A 15,790-nucleotide genomic window follows, 5' to 3' on the forward strand; every position below is an offset into this window, starting at 1 on the left:
GCCGTCGGAGTGCTGGGGCAGCTCGCGCTCGAATGAACACTCACAAATCTCTCTTACCGAGACTGTGGTGTCCTCGAGTGTGGTTAGATAGGCGCAAAAATGTGTTCAAGGATTTGTAATAGTGCTCGAGGTCGAGGGGTTGCTGCTGAGAGTCTGCTGCTACGATGCTGCGCGAATAAAAATCCATGTCGTGAAAATATACACGCCGCAGTGACTCGGAGAGAGAAATCTCCTCGAAAAACATGTTGCGAGAGAAGAAATAATTAAAACAAAACTAACAGCAGTAACACTGCTCACAAAATAGGAACTAAAGAAAAATCGGATCCGTTGCACAAAGATTTTACGGACATGCTGCAACCCATAAATACAAGTACTGGACAATAAATACATCGGAGGCGTTTACAAAGAAAACGGCAAAGCGACAGGGTCCTGAGAAAATGCCTCTGGCACTGGGGCACACTCCTCTGCTATCGGGGGAAGCGGGTTGACCAGTCGATGAATGCGCCCTTCTTGGTCAGGCCTCAGTGGTCTGCCAATAGCAATCCGAGGATTTAAATCAGCGAGGCTCTGGAGATAGCCCATTACTCGCTGAGTTAAACGCTCCTGAGCGATGACGTACTGGGCAAGGTTGGCTAGTACTGGATCTCTCTCAATGCGCCCACCGGAAAAAGATGCAACTTCTCCGGGTGCTGCACGGCTCGGAAAATAATAGTATCCTCGCTCGCTGGCATAGGGAACTGCGAATCGAAGACGAGTGAGTGCCTCGTACGCAGCAGCTTCTATAGCCATATGCGGAGTCGGCATGGATTTCCCCACGAAGGAGACTTCCGTTGGGTCTTGGTTTGGGTATGCGGGAGGGATGTGCACTACTGCCCAATATTTCGAGGTGGATGGAGTGATCCTTGATTTGAGCAACTCGTACTGGGGTGGACGGGTGGCGCTCATAGTACTGCAGGTAAAGTCCCACAATAATTTGACAAAACTGCCGGGGGTTGCGTCTGGGGTTCTCATATAAATACTGGGGGTCGACATGGCAAGGAATGGCTGTGGGTGCTGCGCACAAAGGTGAGGGGTGCTTGGCAAGGTCACGAAGTGGCCTTTATATAGCACCGGGGCTGGGATATCTACCGGGGTGAAGGGTAACTGACTGCCGATCCTGTACTCGGGTTAAAGCCACAGATATACACATCACAGAAAGGTGACGCATTACTGTGGGCGCTGACAGGGTTGGTCTTGGTAACTGCGCCCGAGATAATGCAACTGTACGCCAACGTACACATGCATAGCTACTACTCCAAAATAAGAGTGCTCAAACAGACAGCATGCAACAAAAGCAATACAAGGCCACACATTACAAAGCGTAGAAAAACTAAGGCTCGATACAACTTTGAGCGACTTAGTCTACTTTGTTAATGTCTAAGTGGGCTGGCCTTGCGGACGCCGATGCTTCTCCACGGTTCTCACCGTCGGGATTCGCTGGTTGAGGCTGAGGTGCTGCAGGGTCGGGGAGATGGTGATGACCATCCCGGGGGTTGTTGGCCCAAATCCCGTTGGAATGGGTTTCCAAAAGGCGACGAAGCGCTTCTGGGGTCACCAAGGTGCTCTGGTTGAGGGCTGGCGCAGACCTCAAGGGATCGATCGGGTGTCCGAACAGCACGACTGGGTTGTCGGTATCGGGCTCCGCTTCTCTTCTCGCCGGGGCTCGGCGAACCAGCTCTCCACGAGCTGCGATCAGATCAAGAGTGACCTGGTCGAACAGTTGCTCTAGTGCGCTTACATAGCGCACCAGATGCAACAGCGCAGGATCCGTCTCGTGGTCTCCGTTGGCAACTTGGGGCGGCCTACCATACCCGTTACGACTGGGGTAGTAGTAGAACGAGCGACAGTTAACTCTGGGCGACAAGTGCCGGAGTTGAACTATAGCCTCTCGGGCTGCCAGTTGGATGGCTTGTGGCTCGAAGGGGGTTGTCCTTCCAGTGAACCTGTAGGGGCGTTCTGGCGACAGACCCCTACCGTAGATGTGCACAGTGGCCCAATACTGACGGCTTTCACCGTACATGGGCCCTTGGTACACAACATACTCAGGAGGCTCTTCTAACGCATAGGCACGGCGGGTGAGGTTTGCGAGCATGGTCACAAAACCTCCAAGGTTGGTCGCTGTGGTCTCATTGTGAACGATGGGGCCAGGCATCGTGGCTCAGTTTGGGGGAAAGAGGTTGTGTTGTGATTGAGGCTAGCGTGCCCTTTTTATAGGGAAAGGGGATGGAGTCTTCCTCCGCACGCTTGTGAAAGAGACGGGTTGGGTGTCGGTCACTGGCGCGTGATCGACGGGCTAGGCTGATAGGTTGGGCACCGTCCGCCGAAAAGGGCGTCGGGTCACTGTGGAGCTATCTTACGCGGGAAGCTTGACCGAGGGTTAGGCTAAGGTCTGGTGGTTTTGGTTAACCTAAGTTTATTGACCTGGCTAAGACAGGATTAGCCAATGGTCAGCCTGGCTCTGATACCAAGTCTGTCACGACCGGATTTTCACGATAGGAATTCCCAGAAATACGGCCTGTGAGCTCACCAGCCCCAGGATTACTGTTAGCTGATGAGGCACCAACTTGATACAAGGAAATCCAAGCAAGTACAAAAATATGTAGTACAAGACCATTCAGGCCTAGGAGTACAACATTTGGTTTCTAATGATTGAGGGCGGAAGCGGTTGGATACATCTGCGTCTATGGGACTCCATTTCCCACAAGAACAGCTGACCAGGATAACTCATATCTTCGCGAGGCTGCACACGTCAATACGTAGGTTCCGAGGTTGTCACCGCGATGCTTATCTCCAAGCAAGGAATCTGACCAAGACAATAGCCAGGGACAAGCCAGTGAGTACGTTTGAATGTACTCGCAAACATTAAGAACACGGGTATAACATATATCAAACATGCTCCGGGTTAATTAGTTGATCACACGTCTGTCACGAAATATACGAAAGACCAAGATGCACACATGTGGTTAAAATAATTCAAAGAAAAATACTGGGTGCCAAGCGAGGGTCTGAATGACGCCTCGAACGGAAACTGGAGAATAGTAATACTGGTGCCAAACGAGTGTCTGAAAGACTCCTCGAGCGGAAAATGCGGAATAATAATACAGGTGCCAAACGAGTGTCTGGAAGACTCCTCGAGCGGAAAATGCAGAATAGTAATACTGGTGCCAAACGAGTGTCTGAATGACTCCTCGAGCGGAAAATGCAGAATAGTAATACTGGTGCCAAACGAGTGTCTGAAAGACTCCTCGAGCGGAAAATGCGGAATAATAATACAGCAGTCGGGCGTCGGGGCGACACCACATAAAGGGCTTATAAGAAAATAATCACAGTGAATATCCAGGAGGTAGGACCATCCCGGGGATACTCAATCATATACATAAAATAAAGGTTAGTCCAGAATGATAAAGATCATAATCCAAAGGTGCCATAATCATAAACAATATTTAGTACAGTCGTTTCTCCATCCGAAAACCAATAATTAAATCAAGCCGTATCTCCATCCGAATACCGTCACTACGATTCAGCTAGCCGTGTCTCCATCCGAATACCGTTACAGAGTTCTAGTTATATCGTTCTCCATCCGAATACCGTTACCGAGATTCAACTCAGACTGTGGTCTCTACTCAAGAACATGACTATCTAACAGGATATATCCTCTGCAGAGGGAGTACCATTTTCCACGAGTAACGGGATTACTCAGTCCCTTGGGACGAATTCCGTCTACGGTCTTTTGATTGAAAACACGCCTGACCTGCACACACCAGCTTAACTCACCAGTATCTGGAATCACCCACGACACCTGCCAAGCAAAACTCTAAGTGGGGAGGCTACAACCTCGACGTAGCATGGGATCACAAAATTTATACCGCGCGCAAACTGGGGAAGCTATCCCCTTCGGCTACAACCGAAACACCCATGCCCCCGGACCGGATGACTGGCTTTAATCCATGGCCATGGGACCCTCATCACGGCCTCTCTGTACGGTGCGTGCTTTGGAAAGGGGTTGACAACCTACTGAACCATACCCTGTCCCCTGCAGGGACAAGTGGTGGTACCAACAAAAAGGAAGCTATTGATCAAGACTCGGTCTACAACCGACTCAGGTGGTCCAAGCATCCACCAACAATATTACCACTAGTGAAATAAATCACCACTCTTCGAGCCTCACCGTGCTATGCCGGGCATACTCGTCTCGACGAGGTTTTAGGGACAAGCTCGTGTCTACCCAAGACCATGACTTTCCCGGCTTCCTACCGGTGTGCAAGAGAAGCTCACGAGGATGACCCAAATCACTAGTGTATCCATTGCTGACCACAAAACAACTCCAAAGTGCACTCATGCACGAGACCATATCGATACATAAAGCTATCACACACTCCCAGTCCAAAGGTGTTGTGATCGCATCAAAACACCACAAAAAATATTATGCCAGAGTTCAGAAATGCTTGCCTTCAAGAGTATGCAAAGGATGCACTTATTGGAAGCTTTCCTTTTTCTCCAAAAATCCTATTTTGCAAAATACACAAATAACAAATATTTCAAACACAGTACCAAAATTTGTCTCAAATATTTTTGAAATAAATCTTAAAATAAACTAGATGAAATTTGAGAGAGGTAGGAAAAAGAATCAACTCATTTGGAGTTTTATATTAAAAGTTATAGCCAGTCAAAGTTTGGTCAAATCTCTGTTTTTAAATAAAACCAGAAAAGAAAACGATTCGAGGGAAATACGCTTACGCAGCAGAGAAACGCACTCGGGAGTTTGCGCCTTCACTTAAACAGAGAGAGGGCGGACGTGCGGGTCGCTGACAGTGGGTCCAGAGGGCCCACTGGTCAGGTTTGACCGTTTCTTCCCTCCTTCTCCTCTCTTCTGCCCGACGGGAGCGGGGCTCCGGCGATCGCCGTCGACGAACGGCAGCGCCTCACAGGCATCCAAGGGCAGGGATGGAACGGCAAGACCGAGGCGGTCCTTTAGGTGGTGGTTGGGTCGACGGAGGTGGAAGGAATCGCCGGCGGCGAGCTCCGCGGCGGAGAAAAGCTACGGTGGTGAAGTGACTTTGGTGCTCCGGTGGTCTCCGACCGAAGTTGGGTAGCTGGGCAGCTCCGCAAGACTACGGGGAAGTTCTTGGTGGCGCTGGATTGGCAAAAGGGTGGCCGGCTGCGACGAATCGCACCGGAGCTTAGCGGTGGCCGAGCTGGCCGGAGTTGAGGAAGACGGCCACTACGGGTCGATCTACTGCGTGGGAAGCTCTACGGGGAGTGTCTGATGTTGCCTGGGTGCTCGGAGGGGCTCGGGGTCCCTTTATATAGCGTGGCGAGGCTGGCTCTGTGGCGGCAGAAGATAAGATCGCCGGCGACCACTTTCCTGTAGTAGCAGGGTATCGTGGCGGCGACGAAAGCATGCCGACGAGCGGGAGGATAAGCACGGCCTGTGCTCTGGGGCAGCTGGCGTGCGCTGGTGGTTTGGGCGGCGCCGTCCGCGGCGGAACCTGCTGCCGACGCCGGCGTGCTGCTAAGGCGGCGCTGTAGGGTGCCAGGGGGAGCTTGGAGGGTACTGGAGAGAGGGCGAGTGCCTGGCGGGGTTCGGCAGGCGAGCAGGGGTCAGAGATGGGACGCGACGAGAGCGGCAGTGCGGCGTGTCGGCGTAGTGCGCGCGCGTGCAAAACGTGCGCTCTGGGCGCGCCCAGAGCACGCACGGCACCTGCTCGACGAAATGCCAGCGCGCTCTAGAGCTCGAGGGTGGCGCTGGCACTGCACAGGATGAAGGTAGGGATAACAAGGCACTCAGTGGACAAGGTGGATCGGTCAGAGGTCCAAGTCCACAATGCAAACCAGAGAGCTTGCCAAAAAAGACTGTGCACACCAGGTGTTCGACAGAATGCCAGATGCACTTAGGCAGCTCTTGGAGTGGCCAAAATCTCCAGATCAGTGTCTCTTTAGATGCAGGAGATGGTGGTAAAAATAGTTTGGCAAAAACAGAAAGTTGTTAGTGCAAGTTTTGCAAAACTCCAGTTTTGGACAGAAAGAAAAAGGGTTTAAAGCATGCACTTCAAAACCTCCAATGAGCCCAATCTCCTAGACTTAAGAGTTTGGTAGGGAGGGCTACTAGTAGGAAAAAGCTCAGGGTTACTAGAGCAAGGAAAAAATAAGGTTGCAGTACAAATCACCAAATTGGGTCAGAATGCAAAAGAGGCTGATCCACTCAAATTTTCCAAGGAACATCACTGGGTTTTTGCTTGAAGATGAATGGTATGCATCCACTGACATCTCCAAACACTTGGAAGAATTTTTAGAGGAATATTTAAATGGGTTGCAGTGCAAAAGTGCCTACTGGACCAGATTGGAAAAGTTGGTGAAGGGCTCAAAATCTCCAATGGCCAGAAGGTATTTTTGCCTAAAAGTGATGTGGAACCATCACATGACATCCCCAAATTTTGGTGGAATTTTTAGAAGCATTTATCAAATGGTTGTAGTGCAAATGGGCTCCAAATGCAAAAGAAATCATTTTATAAGAGCAGGGTTTTGAAAAAAATAAATCTTGCGACATTTGAATCCACTGATAAATAATTGTTTTATTATAGAGAGAAATCAAGTCCAACAATACCTTTGAAGGTTTTTCCCACAAGAGGTATAAAATCCAAAATCACAAAAGGTAAAACTTGACAATTGGAAAAGTTTTATTTCCTGGCAACATTTTAATAAATAAAAACAAAGGCCAAAATTTTGGGGTGTCACAAGGTTGCAGGACTAGACCTTCTGCCCATCCATTCGTCTCCTGACAGGGACCAGCGGATCGCCGTCGCCTAGGTATGTGTGCGGGACGAGTTTCTCATCTACCACTTCTGTAGGGCCATCAGAGGTTCTGGAGCATTCGCCCGTTTCATCGGCAGCGCCGACTGCACCTTCGCTACGGTGGAGAGAAGGAAGAACGCGACGATTCGGCCATCTGGTGCAACAAGCTTGTCGACATCCAGAAGCCATACAAGATCATTAGCAACAGGCAGGAGAAGGACTCCGTGGTTGACCTCGCCGAGACCATCATCGACCCTGATACGCCAACATGAAAGAAGACAACGATACCAAGGACCTGAACACGTGGGAGGTACCTCTGAATCTAGCCTACATAACCTATGCGGCCAAGGACGCATACGCATGCTACGACATGTACAGGCAGATCATGGACATGAGGGCGTGTCTGCTTCCCGTAACCGACGAGTACACGGACACCCGCAGCGTCATGATCAAGCGTGCCTGGAAGGTCTAGATGTTGTACTTTATCTGTTTATAAGTACCTTTATCATCTGAGTGTTTCATGCATTAACCTATGTGTCGTAATTATCTGTTTTGTCCGAAATATTTCTTTTAAAAACCCATTAACCTGTTTGCTTTTTTAGTGGCTATTTGCTTATGTATGTAACTAGTTCACTTCTCCGTTAAAAAAAACTAGTTCACTTGGATGTTGTGCTTTGAATCTCCTTCCTCCCAACATATTCCCCTCCTCAGGTGGACCCAGCAGGTCTCGTACACAGACATATGGGACCAACCACCTATCCATTTGTATTTCTTTATTTTGTTCAATCTTTCGTCCTCTTCCTATACAACGGCTGGCCATCATAGCCTATGGTGTTGGCCACGCCATCCCTCTACTACCACACATTGTCCGGCGGCGGCAGCTCCACCAGCCCACCCAGCACCCGAACAAGTCAATCCTCGTACTGCCCTCCGCCCGCGTCTTCCCCCGCTCCGGTTCATTCGGTCCGAGGTCTCGACGTCGTCCTCCGCCTTGGTGCTCTAGCCACGGCTCCGCCGTCTGTCGTTCCCAACATGGTCAGCAAAACAAGAGGAATCGGAAGACAACTGTTCGTCAAGAGGCTGACAGTCCCGGGCCCACCAAGTCCATGGCCTAGGTTTTGTTGTTTAACATGGGCAGCCCACGACATGTTTCAACATTTTTTGGATCCAGGAGGTATCAAGCGGCCTCTGGGCCTCCCAACCTAGCTTGTCTATAACATCAGCAGCCCAAGTTATGTTTGTTTTTTCAAGACGACGCACAGCTCAGTTCTATTTTTTGTTTTCATTAATCCTATATCTGAATTTTCTTCCACTTTCTTTTTCGATGTAAACTGAGTTTTCTCCCAGTACTTTTCCCTAGAACCAACTCAATTGTCCCACGTCTAGCCTAAAAAATAATATAATACCCCACGTACTATTAACTCATCAAATTTAAATGATATTTTATTTCGTAAGTTGAAAGTTCTTACAAAATAATAATAATAATTGTTTATATATAACTTGGCAAGTTAACTCCTAGTGATTGCGTACATAAGCTTGCAAAGATTTTACTGACCAATGCAGTAATAGACGTGCAATCATGTGTTTATGTTTTTATAACATTTCTCCATCTAGCCCAACATGATATTTTCACCCAGCCCAGCAAGTACGCGGATTTCGAGAAAAATGCAAATGGGCTTTAAATTATACCATATATATAAACGGGCTGCATAGATGCTACATCATTGTTTCACCCAGCCCACCAAATGGACTAAAAAACAAATGGACTGGCTGACATGTGGGCCAGTAGGTCGAAGCCTAAGAAGGCGTTGGATTTACATCCAACGGCTGGCATTCTTATTCAATCTCTCGTCTTCTTCCCCCAGCGCTGCCGGGACCGCCTGCTCCAGCCTTCGGCGTCCAGCAGCGTTCTTTTGCGCTCCTCAGCGAAACGCTACCCCGCCGACGGCCAGGCCATCCCTCCACTCCGCACCTCCTATTATTCTCTGCCGAGTGTAGGCCCACCCCGCACCCGAACCAGTCAAGTTTCCCACTCCTCTCCGTCTGCGACTCCACTGCTGCATCTTCCCCATCTCCGGGTCGTTCCAGTCTAGGGCCTCGCCGTCGTCCATCGCCTCGGTGCGCTCGGCGCGGCGTGGTCAACATACGAGAGTCATCGGAAGAGGACTGTACGTGGAGAGCCTGGCGGCTGGGACGCACGAGGTCCATGGTCGCACGCAAGGAAAGTTCCTCCTTATTACGCACTGTACGTGGGAAAGGCTTCTGTATTTCGCGAAAAAAAGATCCCCCCGCTGACAGGTCGGACCCACCAGCTATATCTTCGCACGCAAGGAAGTGCCTCCTTATTACGCACACAAAAATGAATACCCCCCTGCTAGATGGGACCCACCATAGTGGGTGGCTGACTTGTGGGCCTACTAAGTTGACGGGGACGGAGGGCTTTTGTCAACTTAGTCAATATGAACGATTCTAGCGCCAGTGACCGTACGATGTCCATCCAACGGCCATAGTGCTTCTTCAACCTCTGGTCTTCTTGCTCCAGCCGCCCAAAGCAGCGCCGGCTGTGATGCCGCGGAGGCCTCACCGCCCCCTACTACTCCCACCGCTGGCCAGGGCATCCCTCTACTCACCCACACCCCTTGTTATTCTGCGGCGATGGCATCCTCACGCCGCAGCCGAACCAGTGAACCCTCGTACTCCTCTCCGCGTGGGCATCCACTGCCGCGTCTTCCCCGGCTCCGCGTCGTCCCCTTCCTAGGCCTCGCCGTCGTCCACCGCCTTGGTGCTCTCGACGTGGCGTGGTCAATGTGGTCAACGACCGACTTCCATCGGAAGAGTACTGTACGTGGAGAGGCTGACAGCTGGGTCCACGGCCACAGCCCGGTTTTTTTGTGATTTGCCGAGTAAGTCGCTTTGTTAGGCCTGTTGGGCTGCAAATCTTTCAAGACGATGAGAGCTTCATTCGGCTGGCCGAGAAAATGGCCTATCAGTAATGAGAAATGGGCTGTACATTTTTAAAACACATCAAACCGGCAATTAGTTTCAAATTTCTTTTTTTCATTTCGAGATTTTAAATTGCATTGATTTTTATGCATGGACAATTTGTTGGATTTTATATTGATATACATTTATTTTTAAAATCAGTTTAAATGTGACTCAAAATTTTGTGATTAAAAACAATTCGGACCGCACCGAAATATGCACAATTTCATATAATTTTTTAACCGTGGCCACAATATGGGTTGTAATGCTAACAAAAAGAATATGGGCTCCAAAAAAACCTTAATATTAGCAAATGGGCTGTAAATTATTAGAAATAATGGCAGATGGGTTGTATGCTGTTTTCCACAGATTTGAGGCTTTCCTAAAAAAAGGTTGACGCACAAGCAGTGACTGTTGGATTTCCATCCAACGGCCGTCGTGCTTCTTCAATCTCTGCTCTTCCTTCTCCAGCCGCTCAAACAAGCGCCGACGGGACTGCCTGCTCCCTCCTCCCCGCGGCCGGCTGTGCTGCCGCGCAGGCCTCACCGCCCCACCGTACTCCCATCGCTGGCCTAGCCATCCCTCTACTCACCCACACCTGCTGTTATTCTCCGGCGACGGCAGACGAACCAGTAAACCCTCGTACAGTCGTACTCCCCTCCGCGTGGAAAAGAAACTGCCGAGTCTTCCCTGCCTCTGTGTCGTTCCCTTCCTAGGCCTCGCCATCGTCCACCACCCTGGTGCTCTCGGCGTGGCCTGGTCAACGTGGTCAACGACCGACATGCATTTGAAGTGGATTGTACGTGGAGAGGCTAACAACTGGGTCCACGGCCGCACGCAAGGAAATGCCTCCTTATTACGCGCAAAATAATGATTCCTCCACCTGACATCCGGGACCCACCGAAAGGGCCTCTGTATTTCGTGAAAAAAACGTTATCGCCGCTGACAGCTTGGACCCACCAGCTATATCTTCGCACGCAAGGAAGTGCCTCCTTATTACGCATAACAAAATGAATACTCCCCTGCTAGCTGGGACCCAGTATAGTGGCAGGCTGACTTGTGGTCCTACTAAGTTGATGGGGACGGAGGTCTTTGTCAACTTAGTCAATATGCATGATTCTAGCTCCAGTGACCGTACGTGTCCATCCAACGGCCGTAGTGCTTCTTCAACCTCTGGTCTTATTGCTCCAGCCGCCCAAACCAGCGCCAGTCGTGCCTCGTGCTCCTGCCTCCCGTGGCCGGCTGCGATGCGGCGGAGGCCTCACCGCACCCTACTACTCCCACCGCTGGCCAGGCCATCCCTCTACTCACCCACACCCTCTGTTATTCTGCGGTGACGGCAGCCTCACACCGCAGCGAACCAGTGAACCCTCATACTCCTCTACGCGTGGGCATCCACTGCCGCGTCTTCCCCGGCTCCGCGTCATCCCCCTCCTAGGCCTCGCCGTCGTCCACCGCCCTGGTGCTCTCGGCGCGGCGTGGTCAACGTGGTCAAGGAACGGCTTCCATCGGACATGGACTGTGCGTGGAGATGCTGACAGTTGGGTCCACGGCCGCAGCAAGGAAGTGCCTCCTTATTACGTGCAAAATAATTATTCCTCCACCTGACAACGGGGACCCACCGGACGGGCCACCGCATTTCGCTAAAAAAATGTTTCCCCTTGACTGTTGGGACCCACCAGCTACATCTTCGCACGGATGCAAGTGCGTCCGGGCAAAAAACCATTCGCCCCCCTGACTGCTGGGACCCACCAGCTACATCTTCACAGGCAAGGAAGTGCCTGACAATCAGGAGCCACCTGGTCGAAGCGTACGTAGCGTTGTCATTCTGGTCGCGAAGGTGTACGTACATACTGGTCGATGTAGAGGCGTGCACGTGTCGTAGTAGAGGCGCGCACGTAGCATGTACACGTATGTACAGCGGCAAGTGTGCAAGAAAGAAAATACGGCCACGTACGTACATAAGGGTAGGGTCTCGAATGCCTACTCGCGCATACGTACGACCAGGGCTCGTGTACATGGCTGGGTCAGAACGGAGAAACTGCGTCGTCGTCGTGTTCATGGGGAGCCAACCGTCTGGGTCGGAACGGAATGCGTCGTCGTGTTCATCAGGAGGGCTTGGACGGAACAGCTGATGGAAACGAGGCCAGGCGTACCGCAGAACAGAGGAAACGGCCGTGTGTTCGACCGGCCATGTTCGAAACGGGATCTTGTTCATCGGGAGGGGTCTGGCGTACCGCAAAACAGAGGAAACGGACCTCCTACAATCGAAACTGGGGTCCTATTGATCGGGAGGGGTGTGGCGGACCGCAAAACGGAGGAAACGGACTTGCGTTGGAGCGCTAGGGTCGAAACGGGGGTCCAGTTCATCGGGAGGGGTGTGGCGTACCGCAAAACGGGACTCCACGGGATACTGTTCATCTCCACCTTCAACCCCCTCCAGCCTCCGCGGGCTACTGTTCATCCACCGTCAACCTTCTCTAGCCTCCACCTGCGACTGTTCATCCACGGGCTCCTGTTCATCCAGCCTCCACCGCGCGCTACTCCACTGGCTACTGTTCAACCAGCCCTCTCCACGGGCTCCTGTTCAACCACCCCTCCGTGGGCTACTGTTCATCCACCCCTCCACCGTCTACTGTTCATCCTGCCCTCCACAGGGTGGTCCTGTTCATCCAGCCCTCCACGGGGTCCTGTTCATCCAGCCCCAACCGGCTCGATCGAGCGGGGTCCTGTTCATCCAGAGGCAACACCACGGGTGTTAAGGCATGTTTCTCTCTAAGTAGTTTTGGTGATTGATGACAACATATTTGCGGACTAATCATGTGCGTTGAGTATTTCAGAGATTCATCCTTTGGCACGAGACAATTTCCTCCCCTCGGAGTTTGAAGCAAAGACGGTGTAGCCCTTTCGATTCAGTTTTGGTGAACTTGTGTTGTAGGAGTCACCGTACTATCAAGAGGGGGTCCGCATTGGTTAGGCTAGGGTGGAATCAACACGTACACCTCCCTTTTGCACCCTCTGAGCTTTTTCGTTTTGTTGAAGGCTCCCTTACTGCCTTCTCCCTGAGGTCTGGTCCCAGCGGTAGTACCACGAACCCCAGCGTAGTACCGCTCGAGAGCTACAAGTGGCAGTACCACTCCACAGCGGTAGTACCGCTTGGAGCTCTCAGCCGTAGTACCGCTGCGGCTCCGTGCTCCTACCGCGTTGACTCGAGGGTTCTACTTTCGTGTCGGGTTTTGCGGCACTAGCTGCGGTAGTAGAGGCGGTAGTACCGCCCTTACCACCGCGGTAGTACCGCCCTGGGTCCAGGTCTTGCTCTGCTTCTCGCTTCCTTCTAACTGCGCGGTTGTACCGCGAGGTGGAACGGTAGTACCGCTGGCCACAACGGTAGTACCGCCCACCCCAGCGGTAGTACCGCCCTGTGCAGGGCTGAGCGATGATGTCTACTACGCAACCTTCTTCTTGTAGACGTTGTTGGGCCTCCAAGTGCAGAGGTTTGTAGGACAGTAGCAAATTTCCCTCAAGTGGATGACCTAAGGTTTATCAATCCGTGGGAGGCGTAGGTTGAAGATGGTCTCTCTCAAACAACCCTGCAACCAAATAACAAAGAGTCTCTTGTGTCCCCAACACACCTAATACAATGGTAAATTGTCTAGGTGCACTAGTTCGGCGAAGAGATGGTGATACAAGTGCAATATGGATGGTAGATAAAGGTTTTTGTAATCTGAAAATATAAAAACAGCAAGGTAGAAAGCGATAAAAGTGAGCGTAAATGGTATTGCAATGCTAGGAAACAAGGCCTGGGGTTCATACTTTCACTAGTGCAAGTTCTCTCAACAATAATAACATAATTGGATCATATAATTATCCCTCAACATGCAACAAAGAGTCAGTCCAAAGTCACTAATAGTGGAGAACAAACGAAGAGATTATGGTAGGGTACGAAACCACCTCAAAGTTATTCTTTCCAATCAATCCGTTGGGCTATTCCTATAAGTGTCACAAACAGCCCTAGAGTTCGTACTAGAATAACACCTTAAGACACAAATCAACCAAAACCCTAATGTCACCTAGATACTCCAATGTCACCTCAAGTATCCGTGGGTATGATATGCATCACACAATCTCAGATTCATCTATTCAACCAACACATAGAACCTCAAAGAGTGCCCCAAAGTTTCTACCGGAGAATCAAGACCAAAACGTGTGCCAACCCCTATGCATAGGTTCATGGGCGGAACCCGCAAGTTGATCACCAAAACATACATCAAGTGAATCACGTGATATCCCATTGTCACCATAGATACGCACGGCAAGACATACATCAAGTGTTCTCAAATCATTAAAGACTCAATCCGATAAGATTACTTCAAAGGGAAAACTCAATCCATTACAAGAGATTAGAGGGGGAGAAGCAACATAAGATCCAACTATAATAGCAAAGCTCGCGATACATCAAGATCGAATCACCTCAAGAACACGAGAGAGAGAGATCAAACACATAGCTACTGGTACATACCCTCAGCCCCGAGGGTGAACTACTCCCTCCTCATCATGGAGAGCGCCGGGATGATGAAGATGGCCACCGGTGAGGGATCCCCCCTCCGGCAGGGTGCCGGAACAGGGTCCCGATTGGTTTTTGGTGGCTACAGAGGCTTGCGGCGATGGAACTCCCGATCTATTCTGTTCCTCGATCATTTTAGGGTATATGGATATATATAGGCGGAAGAAATACGTCAGGGGAGCCACGAGGGTGGAGGGCGCGCCCAGGGGGGTGGGCGCGCCCCCCTGCCTCGTGCCTTCCTTGTTGCTTTCTTGACGTGGACTCCAAGTCTCCTGGGTTGCTTTCTTTCCAAAAATAACTTCTCCAGAAGGTTTCATTCCGTTTCGACTCCGTTTGATATTCCTTTTCTTTGAAACACTGAAACAAGGGAAAAAAACAGGAACTGGCACTGGGCTCTGGGTTAATAGGTTAGTCCCAAAAATAATATAAAAGTGCATAGTAAAGCCCATAAAACATCCAAGATGGATAATATAATAGCATGAATACTTCATAAATTATAGATACGTTGGAGACGTATCAAGCGAGAGTAATGGTTGGATTGTCTCCCCCCTTATAAAAGGAGGTCTTCTTCTCCAAGTGGACTTACCTCTTTTCCTCCAAGCTCCATTGTTGCTCCAAAGCTCATTTTCGCCCGATCTCTCTCCCTAGCCAATCAAACTTGTTGATTTTCTAGGGATTGTTTGAGAAGGCCCAGATCTACACTTCCACCAAGAGAAATTTGATTTCCCCCACTCATCCCTTGCGGATCTTGTTACTCTTGGGTGTTTGAGCACCCTAGACGGTTGAGGTCACCTCGGTGCCATATTCCATTGTGGTGAAGCTCCGTGGTTTCGTTGGGAGCCTCCAATTCGGTTGTGGAGAGAGCCCCAACCTTGTTTGTAAAGGTCCGGTCGCCGCCTCCAAGGGCACCAATAGTGGAATCACGGCATCTCGCATTTTGTGAGGGCGTGAGGAGAATACGGTGGCCCTAGTGGCTTCTTGGGGAGCATTGTGCCTCCACACCGCTCCAATGGAGACATACTTCCCCTCAAAAGGAAGGACTTCGGTAACACATCCTCGTCTTCACCGGCTCCACTCTTGGTTATCTCGTGCCTTTACTTGTGCAAGCTTATTTGTGTTGTATCCTTAGCTTGCTTGTGCATTTATTGTTGTTGCATCATATAGGTTGCTCACCTAGTTGCATATCTAGATAACCTACTTTGATGCAAAGTTTAAATTGGTAAAGAAAAGCTAAAAATTGTTAGTTGCCTATTCACCCCCCCCCTCTAGTCAACTATATCGATCCTTTCAATTGGTATCAGAGCCTCGTCTCTTTATTAAGGACTTTTCCGTCCGAAGAGTATGGTTGACACCGTAGACGGTGATGAGGAGCACTCCGGTGTGAATCCAATCTCGTCTACGGCCGATGGGGGA

The sequence above is a fragment of the Triticum aestivum genome, chromosome 6D (genome assembly GCF_018294505.1).
Source record: "Triticum aestivum cultivar Chinese Spring chromosome 6D, IWGSC CS RefSeq v2.1, whole genome shotgun sequence".
NCBI classification, from domain to species: Eukaryota; Viridiplantae; Streptophyta; class Magnoliopsida; order Poales; family Poaceae; genus Triticum; species Triticum aestivum.